This window comes from Salmo salar, chromosome 19 (genome assembly GCF_965601325.2).
Source record: "Salmo salar chromosome 19, fSalSal1, whole genome shotgun sequence".
In the NCBI taxonomy this organism is placed as follows: Eukaryota; Metazoa; Chordata; class Actinopteri; order Salmoniformes; family Salmonidae; genus Salmo; species Salmo salar.
Genome location: NC_138309.1, coordinates 21,961,457 through 21,988,172, shown reverse-complemented (window position 1 = coordinate 21,988,172; position 26,716 = coordinate 21,961,457). Strand labels below are relative to the sequence as shown.

General features: G+C 42.4%; 1 protein-coding gene and 1 non-coding gene across 2 annotated transcripts in view; one reads left to right on the top strand and one right to left on the bottom strand.

The window, feature by feature from the left end:
- Positions 1-26,716, top strand: part of LOC106578565 (cadherin-12) — a 251,807-nt gene that overhangs the window by 32,375 nt on the left and 192,716 nt on the right. The window lies entirely within an intron of this gene.
- On the bottom strand, positions 3,343-3,418 carry trnav-uac (transfer RNA valine (anticodon UAC)). Its single transcript has one exon. It is a non-coding gene; the product is annotated as a tRNA-Val (tRNA).

The window sequence follows — 26,716 nt, the reverse complement described above, 5'->3', positions numbered from 1 at the left end:
CCCTCCGATCCAACAGGTCCCAGACGTGCTCAATGGGATTGAGATCCGGGATCTTTGCTGGCCATGGCAGAACACTGACATTCCTGTCTTGCAGGAAATCATTCACAGAATGAGCAGTATGGCTGGTGGCATTGTCATGCTAGAGGGTCATGTCAGGATGAGCCTGCATGAAGGGTACCAGATGAGGGAGGAGGGTGTCTTCCCTGTAACGCACAGCGTTGAGATTGCCTGCAATGACAACAAGCTCAGTCCGATGATGCTGTGACACACCGCCCCAGACCATGACGGACCCTCCACCTCCAAATCGATCCCGCTCCAGAGTACAGGCCTCGGTGTAACACTCATTCCTTCAATGAAAACGCAAATCCGACCATCACCCCTGGTGAGACAAAACTGCGACTCGTCAGTCCTGTCTGGTCCAGCGACGGTGGGTTTGTGTGCATAGGCGACATTGTTGCCGGTGATGTCTGGTGAGGACCTCCCTTACAACAGGCCTACAAACCCTCAGTCCAGCCTCTCTCAGCCTATTGCAGATAGTCTGAGCACTGATGGAGGGATTGTGCGTTCCTGGTGTAACTCGGGCAGTTGTTATTGCCATCCTGTACTTGTCCCGCAGGTGTGATGTTCGGATGTACCGATCCTGTGCAGGTGTTGTTACACGTGGTCTGTCACTGCGAGGACGATCAGCTGTCCGTCCTGTCTCCCTGTAGAGTTGCCTTAGGCTTGTCGCAGTACAGACATTGCAATTTATTGCCCTGGCCACCTCTGCAGTCCTCATACCTCCTTGCAGCATGCCTAAGGCATGTTCACGCTGATGAGCAGGGACTCTGGGCATCTTTTTTTTAGTGTTTTTCAGAGTCAGTAGAAAGGCCTCTTTAGTGTCCTACGTTTTCATAACTGTGACCTTAATTGCCTACCATCTGCAAGCTGTTAGTGTCTGAACGACCGTTCCACAGGTGCATGTTCATTCACTGTTTATGGTTTATTGAACAAGCATGGGAAACAGTGTTTAAACCCTTTACAATGAAGATTTGTGAAGTTATTTGGATTTTTACGCATTATCTTTGAAAGACAGGGTCCTGAAAAATGGACGTTTCTTTTTTTGCTGAGTTTATGTATTGTATTGTAATTTGCACTGTACTATGTATTAGACCTAGATAGTATGTGTATGTACTTATATGTAGGCTATGTGTGACGTTTTAAATTGATGTATTTCAGTCCTTGACTAATGACATTCTGTACTATGTATTATGTCATCTTTCATGTGGACCCCAAGAAGATTAGCTGATGCTCTTGGAGAGGCTAATGGGGATCCTAAATACCAAAACTACCGAAATTGTATATTAGAGACTAGCTTAAAAATGTTAACTGGAACAACCATTTCAGTAACGGGTGTAATAAATTCAAGTAACAGATTGGAATAGTTTAGAAAAATGTATGTTATTTATATTTGAGTAGCATAAGATAAATTAATCTATCAATGTGCATGCAAAAACATAGCTATTGAAACAAACAATTCAAAAAATCTTCCGGCAAAAGAGCATGCTGGGAAATATAATAATGATGAGCATGGTTCCAGGTCAACTCTGGTTATTAACACCAACACTGGGATTCTTTTAAACCACTGAGTGTTAATTTAATTCTTTACAGTGTTCATTTAACTACTCTTGAATGAATATTAGAACTTTTATACTGAAATATCAACACTAGTTAACACTGGCCAATTTGCTGTGTGCTATGAAAGTAACACATCTGCAGGCTTCCATACATTTCAAGAACCTTTCAGAATTCTGAAGAATGCCAAGAATCCCACACTTAACTCAAATGTTCTTCATCGGCAAGAGTTCTCCAAGGAACCTTAAGAGCTGAGGAAGAACCATTTCAGAACCTTTATTTTTTTCTGTGTATATGAGAGAAGTTCTTACTTCTAGTCTTTAGCTTGTCAATACCAAGGAAGGAAATGAGGCTGAGGTGTTAGGCACTCATCAACTTCACTAACTATGACACCTGGGAATAGAAATGTACATATAATTCATCATCTATTTAACAGTATCTTGTACTATACTAAATTATTGCCTCAGTTTGTCAAAACCATCACGGGTAGAGAGAGACTGACTGTTGATTGTTCATCCAGGCTATTGCACTTGTATGACTCCCTGTGACCTCCACATGATAACTGTTTGGCAGCTATTTCACTTGAGTACTGTGTATCTGAAATAGGCCAACTTTAATACCTAGCAGAGTGATTCAAGTTACCATGTTAGAGGTGCTAATATGAAGAATGAAGTGCTTGATTACTATGCTAAGAGACCTTCAGTGAGTGGCAAAAAGTTATTTATTTAATAAACGCCAGCCAATTAATTAACTGAAACAGCTTGAAATACTTCTAATACCCAAACTCCCTCTAAATATTTGGCCCTGGCCTGACTTTGTATAATGGATGTTTGTTGAATGCTAATAAACTCTGTGGACAGCAGCACTACATCATACATTAATACCCAGCCATAGTGGCAGCTGCCTATTAGCAATTTAGCAATCACCTTCTGTCATTAATCTAACCTTACAGTAATAATACATCTATTGACTCTCAGTATAGTCAGCCTCCTTAATGTGGACAACAGCATAACTGGACCAGCCACACTGTCAAGAGGAGGATTCTTACCCTTTCAAGTCAAGACTACTTTCATTAAATGCTCAGAAAGTACTGCCCGTGTCACTCCAGTTCAGTGTTAAGAGCGCAAGTATTTAAGTAGCTTTATAAATGCCTTTGAGGGCCCAGACCACTCCAGAGTAATGGTGGGGACTAGCAGAGTGTTCATTAGATTATCTTGGGATTTGAGACTGAGGCCTCGGAAGAGTAAAACGGATATTCAGAAAAGGGAAGGAGAGCCATGGGATGTATCCCAAGTGCACTACATAAGGAATAGGGTGCTATTTTGGACACATATATGGTATAGAGTGTTAGCAACAGGAACCAGGGAGGCTCTTTAGAGACTGGTTATCAGATAAACAAATGAAAGGGGCTGGGGTAGCCCGGTAGCCAGGCCCCTCATACTTATGGAATCCTTATTCAATTCAAACAGAACACAAGGGTTTTCTAGAGAGAGGAAGACTTTAATGCAGGGGAATATAAAGAGGGACTTCCCCATTAATTGAAAACACATCACCCTCTGCAGCCCTAATGGTCCCTGTCACCTCTGTTGCCAGGCATTGTTTTCAGTATTCAGGACCAGATGACAAAAACATTTTAACATTTTTACATTTTAGTTATTTAGCAGACGCTCTTATCCAGAGCGACTTACAGTAGTGAATGCATACATTTCATACATTTTTTTCCTGTACTGGTCCCCCGTGGGAATCGAACCCACAACCCTGGCGTTGTAAACGCCATGCTCTACCAACTGAGCCACACGGGACCAAAACACAGCAGCACCACCACATTCACCACCACCGCATCGAATTAATGCTCGAAAGATTTACAATAAAAGTTCATACCATTTCACCCCCCACACACACACTTTATAACAGCGTAATTTTGCATTTGGAGGTCAATAAGGATGCTGCTTGTTTACATGTTGTTATCAATTGCAGACCCATGATAACATTTGAACATAAACCACAGTACATTTGAACATACAGATTTAGGATCTTAATTTGATTACACTGTTGTTGCTTACAATTTACGTGCATCACAGGAAATGCAGATAAGCTTCGTGATTTACATAAATTCACTGATAACAAGTATTCCACTTCTCATGCAGCCTAATTTGACCAGCTAATAGCCTATCGACAGATCAAGCAACACTCAAATCCTTTTGCTGCAGGATTATTTTCAAATCAAATCGTATTTGTCAAGTCCGTCGAATACAATGGGTTAGATGCCATTAGTACAGCCTTATTCTGAAATGGATGAAATAGTTTTTTTTTCACAATACCCCATAATGACAAAGCAAAAACAGGTTTTAAACTGAAAATATCACATTTACATAAGTATTCAGACCCTTTACTCAGTACTATGTTGAAGCGCCTTTGACAGTGATTACAGCCTCGAGTCTTCTTGAGTATGAAGCTACAAGATTGGCACACCTGTGTTTGGGGAGTTTCTCCCATTCTTCTCTGTAGATCCTCTGGGGAGCATCAATGCACAGCTATTTTCAGATCTCTCCAGAGATGTTAGATCGGGTTCAATTCCGGGCTCTGGCTGGGCCACTCAAGGCCATTCAGAGACTTGTCCCGAAGCATTTCCTGCATTGTTGTCACGGGTGTCGTAGGGTGTAGACCAAAACGCAGCGGGAAAATGTATACTCATCTTCTTTTTATTTAGTGAAGAAAGAAAACACAAACAACGTATACAAAAACCAAACGAACTGGACAGTCTCATCAGGCACACAGCTAAACAAGAAACAATCTCCCACAATTCCCAAAACAAACACACTCCTAAATATAGGACCTTCAATCAGAGGCAAGATAGACAGCTGCCTCCAATTGAAGGCCCCAATCCCCATTACCAAAATAGAAATACAAATGCCTAGACAGAACATAGAAATAAACTAACATAGAACAATAACCAAAACCCTGGACTAATAAATCAAATACCCCTCTACATACACAACCACCCCGAACCATATAAACCAAATACCCCCTCTACATGGACACATACACAAACACACCCTGAACCACTAAAACAAATACCCCCTGGCACGTCCTGACCAAACTATAAGAACAAATAACCCCTTTACTGGTCAGGACGTGACAGTACCCCCCCAAAGGTGCAGACCCCGGATGCACCTGACAACAAAAATACCCCCAAAATAAACCCCTAAACTAAAGGGAGGGAAGGGAGGGTGGCTGCCGTCACTGACGTCTCCTGTGCTACACCCCCCCCTCCCCAAACCTCCTACAGTGGAGGTGGCTTAGGCTCAGGCCTTAATCCCCTACCTGACCAAACCACCCCCACTGCATACCTCTGCCTGAGGCCAGTCACTGAAGACCCTGGACTATACTCTGGAAGCTCCGGACTGTAGGGCGACTCTGGGAGCTCCGGACCGTAGGAAGACTCTGGGAGCTCCGGACCGTGGGAAGACTCTGGGAGCTCCGGACCGTGGGAAGACTCTGGGAGCTCCGGACCGTGGGACGACTCTGGGAACTCCGGACCATGGGACGACTCTGGGAGCTCCGGACCGTGGGACGACTCTGGGAGCTCCGGACTGTGGGCTGTCTCTCTTGGTTCCGGACAGTGGGCCGTCTCTCCTGGTTCCGGACAGTGGGCCGTCTCTCCTGGTTCCGGACAGAGGGCCGTCTCTCCTGGTTCCGGACAGTGGGCCGTCTCTCCTGGTTCCGGACAGTCTGGACGAGGCACTGTTACCGGACACTCTGGACGAGGCACTGTTGCCGGAAGTTCTGGACGAGGCACTGTTGCCGGAAGTTCTGGACGAGGCACTGTTGCCGGAAGTTCTGGCCGAGGCACTGTCGTCGGAAGCTCGGGACTGGGCTGACGCACTGGAAGCCTGATGCGTGGGGCTGGTAGTGGAGGTACCAGACTGGGCACACGCATCCCAAGGCTAGTGCGAGGAGCGGGAACAGGACGTACTGGACTGGGCTGACGCACTGGAAGCTTAGTGTGTGGGGCTGGTACTGGAGGTATCAGACTAGGGACACGCATCCCAAGGCTAGTGCGAGGAGCGGGAACAGGACGTACTGGACTGGGCTGACGCACTGGAAGCTTAGTGCGTGGTGCTGGCTTAGGAGACGCCAGACTAGGGACACGCACCCCAAGGCTAGTGCGAGGAGCGGGAACAGGACGTACTGGACTGGGCTGACGCACTGGAAGCCTAGTGCGTGGTGCTGGTACTGGAGGTATCAGACTGGAGACATGCACTTCAAGGCTAGTGCGAGGAGCAGGAACAGGACATACTGGACTGGGCTAATGCACTGGAAGACTGGTGCGTGGTGCTGGATGTGCCAGACTGGAAACACGCACCTTAGGGCTAGTGCGAGGAGCAGGAACAGGACGAGTTGGACTGGGCTGACGCACTGGAAGCCTGGTGCGTGGTGCTGGTACTGATGTGCCAGACTGAAGACACGCACCTCAGGGCTAGTGCGAGGAGCAGGATACACTGGACCGTAGAGGCGCACTGGCGGGCTCGAGCACAGGACTGGCATTGCCCGTACTGGCTGGGTGCCCAATTCCCCCTGGCAAATGCGGGGCGCTGGCACTGCGCACACCAGCCTGAAGATACTTGGCCTTGCCACAGTACGCATTAACACGAAGCACGGGACCTATCCAGTCAAAGGTTGCTTAAAACTTGTTGGGGATAGGGGGCAGTATTTTCACGTCCGGATAAAAAACGTACCCGATTTAAACTGGTTACTACTCTTACCCAGAAACGAGAATATGCATATAATTAAACCCTGAGACAAATCCTAACAGGAAGTGGAAATCTGATTTGTGGAATCACTTTCAACACTTTGCCTATGAAACACACGGTGAGTTAGGATTCATTTAGCACTGCCTAAGGCTTCCACTAGATGTCAACCGTCTTTACAAAGTGGTTTGAGTCTTCTCCGGTAGAAACTGACCGAACGAGAGGCCTGGAAAGTTTGTCATAAAGGGAGGGCCATTACTACTATGATGCACGTGCCCGTGGGTACTCTTTCGTTCCAAAACGTTTAGTAAGACAATGCAATCGTCCGCCTTGAATATTATTGAAGTTATGATTGAAAAAGGCCCTAAAGATTTATGTTATACAACGTTTGACATGTTTGAACAAACGTAAATACATTTTTTTTGCACATTCGCGAGGACAAGTCCAGCGCGTTTCGTACATTATGAGTAGCCTTCGGAACGCGCTAACAAGAAGGAGCAATTGGGACATAAATTTGTAACTTTTTCGAAAAAAACTACATTTGTTGTGGACCTGGTATGCCTGGAAGTGCCTTCTGATGAAGATAATCAAAGGTAAGTGAATATTTACAATAGTATGTTTGAATTTAGATGACTCCAAGATGGCGCTAACCTGTATCACCTAGCCTATTTTTCTGAGCATAACACCTCGTTTATTGCAAAGTGTGATTTCCCAGTAAAGTTATTTTTAAATCTGGCAATGCGGTTGCATTCACGAGATGTTAACCTATAATTCTTTGAATGACAATATTATATTTTACCAATGTTTTTGAATAGTAATTTTGTAAATTGTAGCGCTAATTCACCGGAAGCATTTGAGGGAAAATATTTTCTGAACGTCAGGCGCCGATGTAAAAGGCTGTTTTTATATATAAATATGAACTTTATCGAACAAAAAATGCATGTATTGTGTAACATGATGTCCTAGGAGTGTCATCTGATGAAGATTGTCAAAGGTTAGTGCTGCATTTAGCTGTGTTTTGGGTATTTGTGTGGATGCTAGTTGCTTTGAAAATGGCAGTGTGATTATTTTTGGCAGGGTACTCTCCTAACATAATCTAATGTTTTGCTTTTGCTGTAAAGCCTTTTTGAAATCGGACAATGTGGTTCGATTCAGGAGAGGTGTATCTATAAAATGGTGTAAAATAGTCATATGTTTGAGAAATTGAAGTTATAGCATTTATGAGGTATTTGTATTTCGCGCGACGTGATTCCACTGGCTGTTGACTAGGGTGGGACGCAAACGTCCCACCGTTCCCAGACAGGTTAACAAAAGCACGGGGATTTGGCTTGGGGCTTAATCCTCACCCGGCCAAACTACCCGTGTGCCCCCCCAATTTTTTTTATTGGGGCTGCCTCTCCGGTTTGAACGCCAACCGTGTTCCCCTGTAACATTTCCGGTCCTCTTTCGCCTTCCTCCATGGGCCCACTCCGGCTTTAATCTCCTCCCAGGTCCATGACTCCCGACAGTCCATATGTTGCTGCTCCCTCCTCCGCTGCTTGGTCCGTGTTTGGTGGGAGATTCTGTCACGAGTGTCGTAGGGTGTAGACCAAAACGCAGCGGGACTATGTACACTCATCTTCTTTTATTTAGGACAAAGAAGAAAAACCAAAATAAACACGTATACAAAAACACAACGATGATTAACCTCTATGGGCAAGGCGGGACGAATTTGTCCCACCTACGTAACAGCCACCTGAATTCAGTGGCGCGATTTTTGAATCGTTTGAAATACTATTACTTCAATTTCTCAAACATATGACTATTTTACAGCTATTTAAAGACAAGACTCTCCTTAATCTAACCACACTGTCCGATTTCAAAAAGGCTTTACAACGAAAGCAAAATATTAGATTATGTCAGGAGAGTGCCCAGCCAGAAATAATCAGACACCCATTTTTCAAGCTAGCATATAATGTCACAAAAACCCAAACCACAGCTAAATGCAGCACTAACCTTTTATGATCTTCATCAGATGACACACCTAGGACATTATGTTATACAATACATGCATGTCTGTTCAATCAAGTTCATATTTATATCAAAAAACAGCTTTTTACATTAGCATGTGACGTTCAGAAAAAGCATACCCCCCGCAAACTTCCGGGGAATTTACTAACAGTTTGCTAAATTACTCACGATAAACGTTCACAAAAAGCATAACAATTATTTTAAGAATTATAGATACATTACTCCTCTATGCACTCGATATGTCCGATTTTAAAATAGCTTTTCGGATGAAGCACATTTTGCAATATTCTAAGTACATAGCCCAGCCATCACGGCTAGCTATTTAGACACCCGGCAAGATTAGCCTTCACCAAAATCCTATTTCCTATAAGAAAAATGTTCTTACCTTTCCTGTTCTTCATCAGAATGCACTCCCAGGACTTCTACTTCAATAACAAATGTAGGGTTGGTCCCAAATAATCCATCGTTATATCCAAATATCCTCTGTTTTGTTCGTGCGTTCTAGACACTATACGAATGGTAAATAACGGTCGCACGCATGGCGCATGGCGTGACAAAAAATGTCTAAATATTCCATTACCGTACTTCGAAGCATGTCAACCGCTGTTTAAAACCAATTTTTATGCCATTTATCTCGTAGAAAAGCGATAATATTCCGACCGGGAATCTGCAATAAGCTAAACAGCCGAATGAAATTTCTCCACGGGGGCGAATCGTGCACGCGCCTCATTCAATGGTCCTCTGATCGGCCACTTGGATAAGGCGATAATCTGTTTTAGCCAGAGGCTGCCTCGTCATCGTTCAGGTTTTTCCCGGGTTCTGAGAGCCTATTGGAGCCCTGGGAATTGTCACGTTACAGCTAAGATCCTTACTCTTCAATAAACAGATGCAAGACGCACGACTCCTTGTCAGACAGGCCACTTCCTGCATGAAACCTTGTCAGGTTTTTGCCTGCCATAGGAGTTCTGTTATACTCACAGACACCATTCAAACAGTTTTAGAAACTTTAGGGTGTTTTCTATCCAAACCTGAACAATAATATGCATATTCTAGCTTCTGATTTGGTGTAGGAGGCAGTTAAAAATGGGCACATATTTTTTCCAAAATTCTCAATACTGCCCCCTAGCCCAAACAGGTTAACAATCCTGTAAGGCATGAAGCTATACACAGAAACAATCTCCCACAAAATCCTATGCCAAACACATACCTATTTATAGGACCTTCAATCAGAGGCAACGATAGATAGCTGTCTCCAACTGAAGGCCCCAACACCAATTAACTAAACATAGAAATACAAATGACTAGACTGAACATAGAACTAAACTAACATAGAACAATAACCAAGACCCTGGACTAATAAATCAAATACCCCTCTACATACATAACCACCCCGAACCATATAAACCAAATACCCCCTCTACATGAACACATACACAAACACACCCTGAACCACATAAAACAAATACCCCTGCCACGTCCTGACCAAACTATAAGAACAAATAACCCCTTTACTGGTCAGGATGTGACAATTGTTTTGGCTGTGTGCTTAGGGTCTTTTTTTTATTTTTATGCATTTGCAAACATTTCTTTGCAAACACTTGTTTTTGCTTTGTCATTATGGGGTATTGTGTGTAGATTGATGAGGAAAATGTTTTATTTAATCAGTTTTAGTATTAGGCTGTAACGTAACAAAATGTGGAAAAAGTGAAAGGGTCTGAATACTATCCAAATGCACTGTATATAGTCTTGTGAGTGTTTAGTCAGTGCAAGGTAGGGTCAGTGCAGATTGTCTGGGTAACTATTTAGCAGTCCTATGGCTTGGGGATAGATGCTGTCTCGGAGCCTGATGGTCCAAAAGCTGATGCTCCAGTACCGTTTGCCGAACGGTAGCAGAGTGAACAGTCTAAGGGTTGGATGGCTGGAGTTTTTGGCAATTTTTTGGGCCTTTCTCTGACACCGCCTGATATAGAGGACCTGGGTAGCAGGGAGCTCAGCCCCAGTGATGTACTGGGCTGTCCGCACCACCCTCTGTAGTGCTTTGCTGTCGATTGTAGCGTATTTGCCATACCAAGCAGTAATGAAGCCAGTCAAGATGGTCTCTGGTGCTGCTGTAGAACTTTTTGAGGATCCGAGGGCCCATGCCAAATCTGTGACAATACTGGTCAAATTAAGATCCTACATCTGTAGGCTACATAATTGTATTGGAACTTTCAGTAGAACAGTACATTGTTCATTGAGCAGAGGATGGTCAGATGAAATCATACATGCTGTTAGAAAACATATTCATGGTCAGAAAGCTGCCCTATGGCAGAAATTCCAAACACATTATCTTCCGCTTGTATACCATACGTCTGCATGCATTTAATTCAATGCTATAATTATTGTAATCATTTCCAATATCTATTTTAAAAGCCACATTAGTTCAAGATGAGGAGATTAGACCACTGAATCCATCCCTAACTGAGTAGAGTCAATGAGGCTATGAGAAAAAAATTGAAGCTGAAATTAGGATTTTATTTTAGGAATAAGGCTTGTTTTTCTTTTGAAGCCAGAAGGAGGCTAGTATCAGCTACATTTATGCCTTTACTAGACTATAGGGATATTTTATATATGAATGCTTCCGCTCAGTGTTTGAGATCAATTGACACCCTTTACCATGGCACTTTGAGATTTATTTTAAACTGCAAAACCCTTACGCACCACTGCACTTTGTATACCAGGGTTGGCTGGCCTTCTCTAGTCACTCGTAGGCTCAGTCACTGGTATACTTTTATTTACAAAGCCATTTTGAGTTTACTACCTTTTTATTTGGGCATTTTTATTGTTCAGAAATGTGGTGGGTACTCTCTTCGTTCGCAGGACATTATCCTACTAACTGTTCCAAATGTCCGAACTGAATTTGGTAAAAGGGCTTTTATGTACTCTGCGCCATCGTCTTGGAACACCTTACAAAATACTTTTAAACTGGAAGAACTTGTCCCGATTGGTATTTTTAAATCACTGATGAATGATCTTGAGACTGATTCCCTGACATGTCAATGTTTTGAATTTGCTGTTTTTGATTTTGTTATATTCTTGTGAATTATATGGTTTTTACTAGATTACCGTAAATTCCGGACTATAAGCCACAACTTTTTTCCCACGCTTTGAACCTCGCGGCTTAAACAATGACGCGGCTAATATATGGATTTTTCCCGCTTAATTTTTTTTTTTCTCAAAAAAACACATTCTGTGACATGCTCAGTTTTTTGGCGGCATGAAGGTTTCATTAGACCAATGAAATTGCCGAACGGGTTAAGGTCAAACAGTGACGAGAGCGACAATGAAAACGATCCAATATCGGATGAAGCAATTCTGAGGCTATTCAACTCCGACACCGAAGGAGATGACTTCAGTGGTTTTAGTGCACAGGAGGAGGAAGATAGTGACCAATGACTTTCTTGGTAGGCTACTGTTTACTGCTAATTTTGTATTTTTTGTTACAAGCCGTGTTTCATTAAAGCCTATTTATTTTTGTTACAAGCCGTGCTTCGTTAAAGCCTATTTATTTTTGTTACAAGCCGTGTTTTGTTAAAGCCTATTTATTTTTGTTACAAGCAGTGCTTCGTTAAAGCCTATTTATTTTTGTTACAAGCCGTGTTTCGTTAAAGCCTATTTATTTTTGTTACAAGCCGTGTTTCGTTAAAGCCTATTTATTTTTGTTACAAGCCGTGTTTCGTTAAAGAGTATTTATTTTTGTTACAAGCCGTGTTTCGTTAAAGCCTGTGTAAAGTTCATTTGTTTCAATGTACCGGTAGGCACCTGCGGCTTATAGACATGTGCAGCTTATTTATGTTCAAAATAATATATATTTTTATATTCAGGTGCGCTCAATAGTCCGGAAATTACGGTACTTGTAGTTTTTCATGTTGTTTGTCTGTAATTTTTGTAATGACTTGGCACTGCCTATCTTGGCCAGGACGCTCTTGAAAAAGAGATTTTAAATCTCAATGAGCCCTTCCTGGTTAAATAAAGGTTAAATAAAATAAAATTTAAAAAAGTGTTGACTCCCCCGCCTCAGTCTGCCAATCTGCTTCCATCAACACCCTGCGATGTTAGAACCATGGACCCCCTCTGAATGAGTCATGACTGTATGCACGCACGCACACATACACCCACACACACACACACACACACACACACACACACACACACACACACACACACACACACACACACACACACACACACACACACACACACACACACACACACACACACACACACACACACACACACACACACACTAGGAATCATTAGCATAAGCAGTATGATCATAGCGGTAGGCCTGGTTTCTGCATTTGTTTTTAACTCTATCTATCATCTCATAATAAGGCTCTGTTTGAATAATAATCCACAGCCTGTTGGAACAAATATCATTTTTTCACATTGAACTGCAGTTGAGCAGAAAATGAGATGAACAAGGAGAAAAGTGTGGTGAGGGCTGGGGATGAATGAAGGAGTTGAAGTGAGCAAGTGGGGCAAGCAGTCTCTTAGCAAGCTCAGTTTGCTCGCCACGGCTGGTTTCAAAGCGAGGCCCTGTGCATTTTTTTGTAGCCAGCTCAAAAGGTCTGATTCACCATTTACCCCTTCCTAGCCCCCTGCTGAGACCAAGGTCAAATGCATCATTTTCGGTTCGCTGAGTTGGCAAAATCTAGTGTTTAATGAAATTATGTGCAGAGGTGCTACCTCTGGTGAATTACATTCAAGGACAGGTCTATAAAATGAAGGAGAAATCCCATTACACAGATAGCATTGTACCATTTACAAAACATATAGCACTATTAAAATAGTTTGGAGAACATATCATTATTTGGTGCAACTGAAGTATGTTAATGTATTACATCTAATATTTTTTGAGTGCATTCATATTAGGCACGCTCACATCAGCAAACAGATCAATAAATAAATAATTGGCAAAATTACCTGTGTCTGCTAGATTACGGATATCACTCCTAACAGATGAATAAGGTAAATGAGGTAGATTTCATTACTTAAGCAGATCCTTTGTTCTCATTAGAATTGTAGAATAGATGTTTAAGAAAGACAAGATAAATTGCAGAGCGAAAGAAAACAAACCAAGTAACAGGTAACATTCATCTTCCTCCTGTTTTACTCAGTTACCACAGACTTTTTCACACACAAAGCCTGTCGACCAACCACTCTTCCACAAGTTTTGCTGCATCATGCAAGTATAATGAAAATAATTATTGCTATCAAAATTCATTAGTTTGATATATACAAATTGTTATACTTGCATTTCTTACCAATAATAAACTTCTGGATAAAGCTATTCTGAAATTAGAGTAAAAACACAGTCCTTATGGAAAAAACACATGCATTTCACGTGTTCACATGTTTCCCATGTGATCTCAAATGATCACGTGAGTTTGTGATAACATGTGACAACATGTAAAGCAACACTGATAACATTAAACTACAAAAGCACATGTGAAAACATGATCTCAAGTCAAATAAATGTGAAATAACAACATTGGGATGCAACATTTTTATATATTTGATATCATGAACCTAGACATTTGACAAAAGCACTTGTGAGAACATGATCTGGTGAAATGTTTTACATGTGAAATTTCACGTGTGAAGTGCTCCAAAAAATATGCTTCACATTATTTCACGTTGCATTTCAAGTGCGAAATGACGTGAATTTCCACATGTGAAATCATGTGATTTTTGCTTAAGGAAGTGTCTGAATGGAGTATATATGGTATGGAAGTTTGCATGGTAATTTACTCAGAAAACTGCTGCAATAAAATAGAATTGGTAAAATCAAAACTGTAATACAACACATAAAACACCCTTTACTATCTCTACAACTTCTAGAGATACCGCAACTCAACATGCCAATATAAGGTTGTAATGACATTTGGACTCAAGATCTACTGCTCTATCAAGCCTACATTTTAGAGTCATTTGTTTACAGTAACTACACGCCGTGTGCCCTCAAGACATACCCTAAAGTCTATGTAAATATTCAATAAGCATTAGCAATATGTAGGTCATGAACACCAATATCTGGACTTGGGACACATACTGTACAGTGCTATTGGAAAGTATACAGACCCCTTGACTTTTTCAACATTTTGTTCCATTAGACCCTTATTCTAAAATGGATTTGTTTTTTTTTCCTTCTCACACACAATATCCCACAATGACAAAGCAAAAACAGGTTTTAAGAAATATTTGCACATTTATATAATTTTTAATTTTTTTTAAATATCACATTTACATAAGTATTCAGACCCTTACTCAGTACTTTGGAAACCTTTGGCAGCACCTTTGGCAGCGATTACAGCCTCGCGTCTTCTTGGGTATGACTCTACAGGCTTGGCAAACCTGTGTTTGGGGAATTTCACCCATTCTTCTCTGCAGATCCTCTCAAGCTCTGTCAGGTTGGATGGGGAGCGTAGCTGCACAGCTATTTTCAGGTCTCTCCAGAGATGTTCGATCGGGTTCAGGTCCGGGCTCTGGCTGTGCCACTCAAGGACATTCAGAGACTTGTCCCGAAGCCACTCTTGTGTTGTCTTGGCTGTGTGTTTAGGGTTGTTGTCCTGTTGGAAGGTTAACCTTGCCCAAATCTGAGGTCCTGAGCGCTCTGGAGCAGGTTTTCATCAAAGACATCTCTGTACTATGCTGCTTTCATCTTTCCTTCGATCCTGACTAGTCTACCAGTCCCTGCTGCTGAAAAACATGCCCACAGCATGATGCTGCCACCACCATGCTTCATGGTGCCAGGTTTCCTCTAGATGTGACATTTGGCATTCAAACCAAAGAGTTCAATCTTGGTTTCATAAGACCAGATAATCTTGTTTCTCATGGTCTAAGAGTCCTTTAGGGGCCTTTTGGCAAACTGCAAGCAGGCTGTTATGTGCCTCTTACTGGGGAGTGGCTTCCTTCTGGCCACTCTACCATAAAGGCCCGATTGGTGGAGTGCTGCAGAGATGGTTGTCCTTCTGGAAGGTTCTCCCATCTCAACAGAGGAACTTGGGATCTCTGTCAGAGTGACCATCTGGTTCTTGGTCACCTCTCTGACCAAGGACCTCGTCCCCCGATTGCTCAGTTTGGCTGGGTGGCCAGCTCTGGGAAGAGTCTTGGTGATTCCAAACTTCTTCCATTTAAGAATGATGGAGGCCACTGTATTCTTGGGGACCTTCAATGCTGCAGACATTTTTTGGTACCCTTCCCAGATCTGTGCCTCGACACAATCCTGTCTCAGAGCTCTACGGACAATTCCTTCGACCGCATGGCTTGGATTTTGCTATGACATGCACTGCCAACTGTGGGACCATATATAGACAGGTGTGTGCCTTTCTAAATCATGTCCAATCAATTGAAAATTTACCACAGGTGGACTTCAATCAAGTTGTAGAAACATCTCAAGGATGATCAATGGAAATAGGATGCACCTGAGCTCAATTCCGAGGCTCATAGCAAAGGGTCTGAATAATTATGTAAATATGTTTTTTCTGTTTTGATTTTTAATACATTTGCAAAAAAAATACAAAAAACTGTTTTCACTTTGTTATTATGGGGTATGGTATGTAGATTGATGAGGTAAAACAAATATTTAATCATTTTTAGAATAAGGCTGTTGCGTAACATATTGTGGGAAAAATGAAGGGGTCTGAATACTTTCCCAATGCACTGTATATATCTATAGATATACACTGAACAAAATGTCTAAATCATGTCCAATCAATTGAATTTACCACAGGTGGACTTCAATCAAGTTGTAAAAACTTCTCAAGGATGATCAATGGAAACTCGATGCACCTGAGCTCAATAGCAACGTGTCTGAATTTCTTATGTAATTTAGGCATTACTGTTTTTTAATTGTAAAACATTTGCAAAAAATTCAAAAAACCTGTTTTCACTTTGTCATTATGGGGTGTTGTGTGTAGATTGATGAGGGGAAATAATAAATGTATCCATCTTAGAATAAGGCTGTAACGTAACAAAATGTTGAAAAAGGGAATGGGTCTGAATACTTTCCAAATGCACTGTATTGGTGTCATAACGAGGGTTAAAGTTTCTTAATTACAAATCAATCATATGATGTCTTATACCAGTGGTTCTCAACTGGGACCCAACATTGACAATGGGGTCGCAACCCAATATTATGGACTTTTGAGGATTGCATTTTGTAATGTTGTATTGCAGCTGCCTTCTTGGTCAGGCTTCACTTGCAAAAGAGACTCTGTCTCAATGGGCTACTATTACGGCATTAAAGAATGTCATTACACAGCCATATTAACTGGGAAAACATTTATTATCAATTCGGGGGAGTAAGCCATTTAATTAGGGAAACAGTTCAGGAGTGGGGTGTAATAAATTATCAGATTGAGAACATCACATCAAAACCAGTCCAATAATGTTAATGAACAGTAACACATACAGTACCAGTGTTTAAAATATAAAAAAACAACAAACATTAGGATATCGTAATCAGCAATTACCATGTGAATAGTTTCACAACCTTGAAACGTTTTTTTAAAGGTGTAAGTTTTTAACCAATTCAATAAATGTAATATGAATGTCAGAATTAATGAACAATACGAATTAACATACTGAACAACAACTCATTTGTTTATTTATTGTGAGTGAGTGAGTGAGTGAGTGAGTGAGTGAGTGAGTGAGTGAGTGAGTGAGTGAGTGAGTGAGTGAGTGAGTGAGTGGTGAGTGAGTGACTGAGTGAGTGAGTGATGAGTGAGTGAGTGAGTGAGTGAGTGAGTGAGTGAGTGAGTGAGTGAGTGAGTGAGTGAGTGAGTGAGTGAGTGAGTGAGTGAGTGTGTTTGGCCTATCAGTGGGAAAAGTGGGGGTGTTTCTTCAGTTTGACAAGTTTATTGATGTCTGGGGTGCTGGTTGACAGAGCAACTCGGAGGTCATGCTGGCTGTCCAGTTTGTTTCTGCTTTTAGTTTTCAGCAACGGCCATAGCAAAGAAGCCACTTTCACACAGATAGGTAGTGCTGAACAGTAGCATGATTCTGATTGCATGACAGGCGAGAGCAGGACACTCTCCCACTACACTGTGCCAGAATTGTAGCAGTGTCATTTCCGGGAAGCGCATGTTCAGTTTGCGATCATATGACAGCTGAACCAGCTGATCCTCTTCATTGCTTGGCAATGTGACACTTGTCATCTCCACTCGAAAGGGATCCTGTATCCAGTCGTCTTGTCTCCTGTTTTCCTCCGGTAAGTAGTTGCAAAACTTTCCCTGCAGCCTTACCAAGATGCTGTTTAACAGTTTTTTTCAGTGCCGCTGTGCACTTTGTTGATCAGATTCTGAATCTCGAAATCAGCTTTGGGAATCATCCCAATCCTCCCGTTAGAAACATGATTTGCCCAAACGGTAAGCTTCGTCTTCAAGGCATCCACTTTGTCCCTCTGTTCAAATCGATTGTGCCCCCGTCCCGTACTTTGACACATTGAGCGAATTCAGATGATCAAAAATATCCGCCAGGTAGGCAACCTTTGCGAGCCATTCCTCACAATCGAAATGTTCAGCCAGAGGTGCCTTGTTTTACGAAAGAAATGCAGTAATCTCCGCTTGAAGCTCAAAAAGGCGACCCAACACTTTACCCCTGGAGAGCCAGCAGACTTCTGCATGATATAGCACCTGCGGGTGCTCGCTCCCCATATCCCTCCAGAAGGCCTGGAAACAACTGCTTTTCATGGACATTTTTTGATAGAGTTGACCCACTTCATCACATCCTGGAGAAAGTCGTAGAGCTCAGGCACCATGTTCTTCGCTGCCAATGCCTCCCTGTGTAGGAAGCAGTGGTTCCACGTCGCACTTGGTGCACTCTCCAGGATCTGCTTTACTACTCCGGATTGCTTTCCCATCATAGCAGCTGCCCCATCTGTGGTCACACCGACACACCCTGGCCAGTCCCACTGAGCACAGGTACATATCCAGTGTGTTAAAGACAGCCTCTATAGTGGTGGTGGTAGGCAAATCAGCACTAAAAAGGAACTGTTCCTCAAAGTTATTATCCCAGACATGTCTGACATAGACCATTAGAATTGCATGGTCAAACTGCAGTGCGTAATTGACATTTGAACTGAAGCTTTCTGATGTCTGCCACATTATGTCCTCAGACATGTCCTGGATTATTTTTCTTGTGGTGTCATTGGATAGGGGTATGGTTTTAAGTTTGTTGGCGGCTGGCTGACTCTCCCAAGATTTCAGTGCACATATAATTTGCACCAGGGAGCATGATATCCTCTGCGCTGTTGTGGGCATTTTTGCACTTGGCAAAGGCACTGGGCCAAAGCACTGGGTATGATGCGCAAAGTGACTTTTCTTGTACCTTGCAGACTTTCTTCAATGAATCTTGTGAGGCATCCAGATATTTACATTTACTTTCAAAAAAGGTCAGCTGTCTTACCTTTGTGGCTTGGATGCTTGGTGTCCAGATGCCTTTTCATTTTGCAGGGTTTCATGCTCTCATTAGCTAACAGCTCGTAGCATAGGACGCACAGCTGTCTACACTCATCCTACCTGTCTTCTATAATAGTGAAACCAAAGAGCTCTCCAAGGATGTCAGGGACAAGATTGTAGACCTACACAAGGCTGGAATAAGCTACAAGACCATCGCCGAAGCAGCTTGGTGAGAAGGTGACAACATTTAGTGGGATTATTCGTAAATGGAAGAAACACAAAAGAACTGTCAATCTCCCTCGGCCTGGGGCTCCATGCAAGATCTCACCTCGTGGAGTTGCAATGATCATGAGAACGGTGAGGAATCAGCCCAGAACTACACGGGTGGATCTTGTCAATGATCTCAAGGCAGCTGGGACCATAGTCACCAAGAAAACAATTGGTAACACACTACGCCATGAAGGACTGAAATCCTGCAGTGCCTGCAAGGTCCCCCTGCTCAAGAATACATATACATACCCGTCTAAAGTTTGCCAATGAACATCTGAATGATTCAGAGGACAACTGGTGAAAGTGTTCTGGTCAGATGAGACCAAAATGGAGCTCTTTGGCATCAACTCAACTCGCCATGTTTGGAGGAGGAGGAATGCTGCCTATGACCCCAAGAACACCATCCCCACTGTCAAACATGGAGGTGGAAACATTATGCTTTGGGGGTGTTTTTCTGCTAAGGGGACAGGACAACTGCACCGCATCATTTGACGGGGCCATGTACTGTCAAATCTTGGGTGAGAACCTCCTTCCCTCAGCCAGGGCATTGAAAATGGGTCATGGATGGGTATTCCAGCATGACAATGACCCAAAACACAGTGTATGGATGTATGCAACATACCACCCACACATTGTGAACACAGCATTATCATCTCCCACGCTGGTCAAAATCTGTTTAAAGTTTCAAGTTGTATTAGTTGTATGTACGGGATACACATGACATACACTGTCCAACGAAATGCTTACTTGCAGGTTCCTTCCTGACAATGAAACAACAATAAGAAATAATAAAATATAAGAATAAGAGCATAAAGTAAATGGCTCAGTAGAATAGAATAAATACTTTAGCATAATTATAATTCTCTGTATAAAGTACAGAGTCAAAAGTTTGAACACAACTACTCATTCAAAGTTGTTGTTTTCTTTACTATTTTCTACATTGTAGAATAACAATGAAGACATCAAAACTGAAATAACACATATGGAATCATGTAGTAACCAAAAAAGTGTTAAACACTCGATTCTTCAAAGTAGCCACCATTTGCCTTGATGACACATTTGCACACTTTTGGCATTCTCTCAACCAGTTTCATGAGGTAGTCACCTGGAATGTATTTCAATTAACAGGTTTGCGTTGTTCAAATGAAATGTGGAATATATTTAATTCTTAATGCATTTGAGCTAATCAGTTGTGTTGTGACAAGGTAGGGGTGGTATACAGGAGATAGCCCTATTTGGTAAAAGACCAAGTCCATACTTTGGCAATAACAGCTCAAATAAGCAAAGAGAAACGACAGTCCATCATAACTTTAAGACATGAAGGTCAGTCAATCAGGAAAATGTCAATTACTTTGGAAGTTTCTTCAAGTGCAGTCGCAAAAACCATCAAGCACTATGAAGAAACTGGCTCTCATGAGGACCGCCACAGGAAAGGAAAAGCAATAGTTTCCTCTTCACAGAGTTCAAGTAACAGACACATCTCAACATCAACTGTTCAGAGGAGACTGTGTGAATCAGGCCTTCATGGTCGAATTGCTGCGAAGAAACCACTACTAAAGGACACCAATAATAAGAAGAGACTTGCTTGGACAAAGAAACACAAGCAATGGATATTAGACCAGTGGAAATTTGTCCTTTGGTCTGATTAGTCCAAATGTGAGATTTTTGGTTCCAACCTCCATGTCTATGTGAGATGCAGAGTTGGTGAACGGATGATCTCCGCATGTGTGGTTCCCACTGTGAAGCATGGAGGAGGAGGTGTGATGGTATGGGAGTGCTTTGCTGGTGACACTGTCAGTGATTTAATTAGAATTCAAGGCACACTTAATCAGCATGGCCACAACAGCATTCTGCAGCAATACGCCAACCCATCTGGTTTGCGCTTAGTGGGACTATCTTTTGTTTTTCAACAGGACAATTGCCAACACACCTCCAGGCGCCTCCACAATTACCTGACATCAACCCAATTGAGATGGTCTGGAATGAGTTGGACCACAGAGAGTGAAGGAAAAACAGCCAACAAGTGCTCAGCATATTTGGGAATTCCTTCAAGATTGTTGGAAAAGCATTCCAGGTGAAACTGGTTGGGAGATTGTCAAGAGTGTGTAAACTACTTGTCATTAAGGCATAGGGTGGCTACTTTGAAGAATCTAAAATCTAAAATATATTTTGACTTATCCAACACTTTTTTGGTTAATACATGATTCCATATGTGTTATTTCATAGTTTTGATGTCTTCACTATTATTCTACAATGTAGAAAATAATAAAAATAAAGAAAAACCTTTGAATGAGTAGGTGGCTCCATACTTTTGACTGGTACTGTGTAGTGTTATTGCCAATACTCACAGCCTGTGGTCCGCCCGTCAGGAAGTCCAGGATCCAGTTGCAGAGGAATGTGTCAAGACCCAGGCTCTGAGCTGGGTGTCGAGCTTGGAGGGGACAATAGTGTTGAATGCTGAACTGTAGTCAATGAACAGCATTCTAACATACTGTAGGTTTTCCTCTTGTCCAGATGTGTGAATTACGATAGAAATGGCATCTTCTGTGGATCTGTTGGAGTTGTAGGCAAATTGGAGTGGGTCCGGTGTGTCTGGCATGCTGTCCTTGATGTGGGCCATGATCAGCCTCTTGAAGCACTTCATGATGACCAGGGTGAGTGTGACGGGGTGATAGTAATTTGGCAATGTCACCTTGTTTTTCTTCGGCACTGGGACGATGGTGGTCTCCTTGAAGCAGATGGGGAGGCTGGGCACTACACAGCTGGATTTGCCTTTGTAGTCAGTGATAGAATGTAGTCCTTGCCACATGAGTCTGAGTTGTCAAACATAAATTCAAGTTTGAGACTGTATTGTCTTTTTGCATCCCTAATGGATTTGCAGAGCTCATACCTGCTTGCCTTGTACTCCTTAATCTTTGAACATACACCAATCAGTATTCTCAAAAGTCCTTCTCTGTGTTGGTGGCTCCATCTTTGTTGCTGCTTGTAATCTGGTAGTAGGAACAGAGAGATGTGATCTGATTGGAAGAAGTGGGGGCGGGGGAGGGCTTTGTATGCATCATGGATGTTTGTATATACTGTGCATGGTCCAACACACATAATTATTTTCTTCTGGGGCAGGATGCATGCTGGTGATATTTAGGAGAATTTTTTTTTAAACGTGCTGTGTTAAAATCACCCGCAACCATTAAGACTGCTTCCGGGCTGCTTCCGGGTGAGAGGATTCTTGCTGGCAAATGATCTTGTACAGTTCGTGGAGTGCCGCCTTGGTGTTTGCTTGTGTCGGTATGTACACAGTTGAGATAATAACAGTGGGGTTGGCATTTTAGCATCAGAAACTCCAGGTCGTGTAATCAAGCCATATGGGAAATGAAAAAGCTGTCTGGGTGAACAACAGAGTAAAGTATATTGTTCGAAAGCTATGTCTCTGCAAATTGAAGCCTTGCTCTGAGTTCACAAAGTTTATTTTCCAGCAATTGGACAATAGCCATCAGGATGACACTAGGAAGAAGAGGCTGTGCTTGGAGTCCCCTTCCCTTCCTCTTCTTCATTGACAGCTTTGCATTCGTTCATCTTTGTCAGCAGCAACAGGTAAGCCTGCTGTGTGGGGAGCAAATGTAGTATTTGAGATCTGGGAGACTGAGAGATAAGTGTGTAGCTTCTGATTCATGATCCAGAAGTGTGTTTTGGTCGTAAGAAATTATTGAACAAACATTCTGAACAATCAAGAACAATCAAAGTAATAATTAACACCAAAATAGCCATAAAGCAAAGTCGAGTAGGATCCAGCAAGACGCGCGCCCTCCTCAGCCCCGCCATCTTATCTAAGCTTTTCACAGAGTGTGTCACATGACCCTGAAAGTCAAAAAGTGAACAACATTCCAACACAAAGCTTGTGTGTCTCATTAACTGCATCAGAGTGAAGTGTGAATTAGGCAGATTGACAACGGCTTTGTCCCAAATGGCACCCTATTCCCGATATAGTGTCCAAACAGTCTGAGTGCAATGTTTGGCCTTGCCTTGCAATATTTACAGCAAGTTTGATAATACTCCATTCATGTTGTTTTTCATAGTACTGAATGCAAGGTGTTGTTTACTATCAGTTTACCTGTACTAGTAAGATGGTATGTTTTGATGCGGTTTACATGTAAGGTTTTTTCATACTCACACAGTATGATACAAAGTGTTACTATGTGAAAGATAATGATATTACTTAATGTGTTAAGTTGTCCAATCTATTATTCTCTTGTTCTCTTGTTGAACTTAGCCCATTGAAAGTGACATTCTTATAATTTAACAAGTTGTTCCTCACATATGAGTCAGGCATAGAAAGACAAGGGGTAAGTAATCAGCAGAGCAGTTGAGGTATGATTTAATTACTTGATCAGGGTAAGCAAGGGAGCAAGTAGCGTTTCTACATCCAGTCACTACTTATCAAATGGGCAATTAGGCTACGGTCACCAGAAAACAAATAAAGAAGATAGATAAGAGACACTGGCAGTGTAGGTACCACATAAACCTCAGAGCACCTCAGTTGAATTACTTCAGTTGAAACAGCTTCTACCCCCAAGCCAAAAGACTCCTGAACAGTTCTTGAAATGGCTACCCAGACTATGTGCACCCCCCACCCCCCTCTTCTATGCTGCCGCTACTCTCTGTTATTATCTATAATAATAACTCTACCCACATGTACATATTACCTCAATTACCTCGACACCGGTGCCCCCGCACGTTGACTCTGTACCAGTACCCCCTGTATATAGCCCCGTTATTCGTTATTGTTATTTACTGCTGCTCTTTAATTATTACTTTTCTGACTTTTTTTAGGTATTTTCTTAAAACTGCATTGTTGGTTAAGGGCTTGTTAGTAAGCATTTCACAGTAAGGTCTACACCTGTTGTATTCGGCGCATGTGACAAGTACAATTTGATTTGATTATTTCGCTCTACATATTTATCTTACACAGGGAAGAAAGTTTAGAACAATTGAATAAGGGATGAGGACACAGGTATTTTGCAGCCCTCCCAGTCTCAAACCAATGGGAGGTGACATGGCGACCATGGCGGATGCCCCTGAATGGTTTTATACTCCTGTAATAATTCACTGCTCCGATACAGAGTGAAATAGAGTGACAAAGCAGAAGGGACAACGTGCAGGGGTGAGATTATTGGTATCAGACCACCAGCACGTGTTAAAGTTACACCTAACGGACAGGCAGGTTCACCTGGAGTTATGGATGTTTTTACAGAGGAACAGGAAGGGGAGATAAGGGAGAGCAACTCAGCTCTGTGTCATGTGTCACTCAGGACTACACCCATGCAAGGCAAGATTGATGGCGGGGGCAGAAGGGAAGGCAGGAATGATGAAGCCTTTCACTTCCACCAATCCATATCAGTGCATCCAGGAAGGCTGGAGACATAACTGTATGGGAACACAGTGGTTTTCTCCTCCGCAGAGCAAAGCTAAGCGAGCTGACCACTCAAAGGGGAAGGGGAATGGAAAGGAAGGGCCAAAACCGCTTTGTATGTCTATCCAGGTGACAACTGCAGTATATCCACAGCAGATTATTTACACAAATGTTATATCACAAAGGAATAGATCTAGGCTGGATTTTTATTACTTAACAAAAATTTTATAAACCATAGACCTACCACACACTGCACAGTGAGCTACGTGAGCCATGACTCCACAATTGATTTTCCTTTGCATTAGTAGTAACTGCTTTAGGTTTTGTCTATAAAACATCATCCAACACAAACCACCAACTACCAGTATCCCAGTGGAACATATGATTGATTCTCTGCCTTAAAACACAAACACCTAGCGTCTTTGAAAGTGGCTTAATTTAGTTTGGTAACTCCAGCCTAAGTGTTTCTAAGGCTGGGGGACCTGCAGGGAGGTGTATGAGACCTGATTAGAAACCCTGACGTTTCAGAGCATCTTCTTACATCATGTTAGCTAACTCAATCAGCCTTGTCGTCCTCATTCTTATTTAATTCCGCACAAAACACAGAGAGAACAGGGAGGGAGGAAAACACATCTTAATTCTAGTGCAGCATATCCTGTGCCAGATGCATGATCCTGGTGGAAAAAAGGACACTTGTGAATTTGCATTTAGATTACTGTGGTAATAGAAACCGTGGCGATGAATCTCGTTGTGAAAAAGAGACTGATGTGTTGAATTCCGAAATAAAGCACACAACTTAAACAAAACATTGGTATGAATTGCTGTGAAAACGGAATCATCATAATCAATCTATCATACTCAGTTCATAATAGATGCAGTTTATAAGAAACCTTATTAAGGTTTTATAGCCAACATTGTTGCAACCCCTAAACCCCTATACCTAGTCTGTTCAACCTCTCGTATCGTCTGAGATTCCTAAAGATTGGAAAGCGGCCGCGATCATCCCCCTATTCAAAGGGGGAGACACTCTAGACCCAAACTGTTACAAACCTACAGTGGGGGAAAAAAGTATTTGATCCCCTGCTGATTTTGTACGTTTGCCCACTGACAAAGAAATGATCAGTCTATCATTTTAATGGTAGATTTATTTGAACAGTGAGAGACAGAATAACAACAAAAAAATCCATACAAATGCATGTAAATAATGTTATAAATTGATTTGCATTTTAATGAGGGAAATAAGTATTTGACCCCCTCTCAATCAGAAAGATTTCCCAGGTGTCTTTTATACAGGTAACGAGCTGAGATTACCTGTATAAAAGACACCTGTCCACAGAAGCAATCAATCAATCAGATTCCAAACTCTCCACCATGGCCAAGACCAAAGAGCTCTCCAAGGATGTCAGGGACAAGATTGTAGACCTACACAAGGCTGGAATGGGCTACAAGATACAAGACCATCGCCAAGCAGCTTGGTGAGAAGGTGACAACAAGTTGGTGCGATTACTCGCAAATGGAAGAAACACAAAAGAACTGTCAATCTCCCTCGGCCTGGGCTCCATGCAAGATCTCACCTCGTGGAATTGCAATGATCATGAGAACGGTGAGGAATCAGCCCAGAACTACACGGGAGGATCTGGTCAATGCTCTCAAGGCAGCTGGGACCATATTCACCAAGAAAACAATTGGTAACACACTACACCATGAAGGACTGAAATCCTGCAGTGCCCGCAAGGTCCCCCTGCTCCAGAAAGCACATATACATGCCTGTCTGAAGTTTGCCAATGAACATCTGAATTATTCAGAGGACAACTGGGTGAAAGTGTTGTGGTCAGATGAGACCAAAATTGAGCTCTTTGGCATCAACTCAACTCGCCGTGTTTGGAGGAGGAGGAATGCTGCCTATGACCTCAAGAACACCATCCCCACCGTCAAACATGTAGGTGGAAAAAATTATGCTTTCGGGGTGTGGTGTTTTTCTGCTAAGGGGACAGGACAACTTAACCGCATCAAAGGGATGATGGACGGGGCCATGTACCGTCAAATCTTGGGTGAGAACCTCCTTCCGTCAGGCAGGGCATTGAAAATGGGTCGTGGATGGGTATTCCAGCATGACAATGACCCAAAACACACGGCCAAGGCAACAAAGGAGTGGCTCAAGAATTAGCACACCTCTTCAGCGTCTCACCCCGTCAGCGGGATCAAAATCCAGCGAAAAATCA